A 3,216-nucleotide genomic window follows, 5' to 3' on the forward strand; every position below is an offset into this window, starting at 1 on the left:
ATTTACTTTTAAGTATTACTTTACTTATAAGCTTACTTTATAATAAGTAATTTAGTTATATATAAAGTTCTTAGCTTAGCGCCTATATACTTTTTTAAAAAAGTAAAATAACCTATATTAAATTACTATAAAAAGTGTAATAAGTAAAAAAGTATATAAATAGTAATAATTTTACTATTTTTATAGTATTACTAAAAATAAAGTAAGTTATTAGTAAAGCTTACTATACTTAATATATCTAAGTTTATATAATATAAAGTTAAGTAAAATCTTTTTTTAAAACATACTAAATTAGTTAGTTATACTTTTTTTATTAGTTTATATATTTTTTATATTTTTTTAAAAAAATGTATACTTAATATAAGTACACTTTTATATTAATTTATATGTAGTTTACTTTAGTATATATTATATAAAATATATTTAAATTATAGTTAGCTATATTTATTCTATATTTTTAGCTATATTAGTATGTTAAGGATTAGCATTAGCTATATTAGTGTGTTAGAGATTAGCATTAGCTATATTAGTGTGTTAGAGGTTAGCATTAGCTATGCTTAGTTACAAGCTATAATTAGTTACATGCTATAGTTAAATATTATTATTATATGTCTATTACTTATCTAATACTAATTTGCTAAGCATTATGCTACAACTATATAACAGCGCAGGCAAGACAATAGGTCTAAATGCAGTAGGAATCTAGTTAGAGGCATATAGAAGTGCGTGGGGACTTAGAACCTAGGAATGCTAGTAAAACTTATAAGTCTTATATAAAAAATATTTAAAAACTACTAAGCTAGCTAAAAAAAAAGTGCAACTAAATACTTAAAACAATAAAAGTAACTATAAGAGATAAAGTTAAGTTATAGTTAAAGCTAATATAAAAACTTATTACATAAGTTCTAAGCAACTTAAGATAAAATAATTTATAAAAATTATTATAAACTATTCTTTAACCTAAATAACTTACTATAAAGATAGATTAGTAAGTAGCATAAATAGCACTAAAATCAAGCTTTTAAAGAAAGATAGAGGTGTATTATAAAAGAGATAAATTGCTACTAAGCCTTACTTGTTAGGATTCATGCTTATATACAAAGTACAGGTCATGTGACCTCCAAACAGGTCAGGGGAGGCCATACTAGCCGCTCTAGGACATCCGGCCTTACACCTACCTTAATGTGCTAACTATTGCTGTAAGCAAGCTTTGCTTTTACAGATTATTTATAAACTGTCGTAGTATTTTAACCTATAACATAAGACATATAAAATATTAAAGAGAAAAAAAACAAGTGTAATAACATAAAAGTTAGTATAAACACACTAAAAAAAAAAGGCCTCTTAATATAATAAAAAGCTAATAGACTTTAGTTACATAAAACACACACATAGTACCTCTAAGAAAAAGAGTAAGAGTTCTTTTAAAAGTAACAGACTACCTCTAAGCAAAAAAGAAAAAAATAGCTTAAAAAAAAGCCTATCTAAACTATAAAAAAGTAGGCTACTTCTATTAGAAATGTCTAAACTCTAAGAACCTAAAGAATAAAAATAAACAACTAGCTATAAAGGTTATAAACATAAAATAAGAGCTAATGTTAGAAGAAATCTATAATAGACTTAATAAACAACTCTACTAGAGATGTAGAGCTAACTATAAACTACTAAACTATTCTAAGAATTACTAGAAAGTAGAAGTGTAGAATAACTATAGAGTTCTCTAAGTAATTAAATAAGCTGCTGTTTTTAAAAGATAGCGTAATTTAACGTAAGTTATAAACTATATTAAAAATGTAAAATAAAAAGAAAATAGGTTCTCTTTACAACAACTAATAATAGATATACTTATAAAAAAGCTTGCCTACTAATTCTACTTTAGCAAATGTTAAAAGTGTAAAGATACCTATAACTAAAACTATTATAAGAAAAAGTATTAAAAGTATATATTAATAATAACATAAAAATATATAAAGTTATCTTAAACATTACTAAAGTACACTATAACATTCTAAATAAAATAAAGAGATAGAAGTTCTTTTAAAAGATTTTATATAAAAAAAAAGCTTAAGTTAGTTAAGCACGCCTCTTTAAACTCTACACCCTTATTAGAAAAGATCTAAAACACTGCCTCTAGCTTTTATAATTACTTAAAAGGAACTTAAAACTTAATAAATTAACTAGTATTATATCTCTTATAAAAGTAAATAATATAAAGAATCTAAATGCTAGTATAAGGCACACCCCCTTTAAATTATAAAGGTAAAGGAGTACTCTAAATAAACGCAGGTACAGCTAATACTAGTCTATATAAACCTAAAATAATACCTATTTAAATAGTACCTATGCACTAAGTAATACTATGTATAGCACTAGCCTATAAAACACTAAGCAGGATAGTAGCTATAATTAAGTAAAAAAAAACAACATAGGTAACAACACCTTAAAAGAAATAGCAACAGAATGTAAAATGCTATATTGCCTTTACTATAGCGCAGGTCTAGATTATAAATAAAAAGCATAAATAGGCTATAAAAATAATAAAAGCTACTTCTTTTACTTCTTTTAGTAGAAAGCGCATTAATAGAATAACTAGCTTCTCTAAAATTACTAAGTTAAAAATAAAGACTGCCTACTTAAAGACTGTATAATCTAAGGACACTAGCAGTACAGGATCTAGACAGATTAGATAAGCGCCTAAAAACAAGACATAGAAAACAGTAAGCTAGATAAAACACTAGACTATAGTAAAATCTATTACAACACTAAGGTTCTAGTAGCAGTAGAATAAAGAGTTAGTAAAAGCCTTACTATAAAATTTACTTTTAAGAGAAGAGAAAAAATTGCTGTCTGTAAGCAGCAGCAGCGTTACAGCCTGGATACAAGCGATCGCGCACAAGCAGGATCACGTATCTATGTTACATAATGCTTGTGCGTAAACCTTTGTGCATAAATATCTAAATATCCCCTTTTTTCTCTATATAAAGGAAAGACAAGAGTAATAGAAATAAAAACATGTTACTTTTACTTTACTTACCTTATACACTATGCATATTATACACTACTTTTACTCTTACTACTTAAGTGCTTATACTATAAGCAGCTAGCTATTAGAGCCTATTTAACACTAATTAGTAGTTAATTTAATTAACTATAAATTAGCAAAAGTAATAATAAAGTACTTACACTTTATAAAGTACTTTATTTTATTACTTATTT

The sequence above is a fragment of the Lindgomyces ingoldianus genome (assembly GCF_010093535.1).
Source record: "Lindgomyces ingoldianus strain ATCC 200398 unplaced genomic scaffold BDR25scaffold_102, whole genome shotgun sequence".
NCBI lineage: Eukaryota > Fungi > Ascomycota > Dothideomycetes > Pleosporales > Lindgomycetaceae > Lindgomyces > Lindgomyces ingoldianus.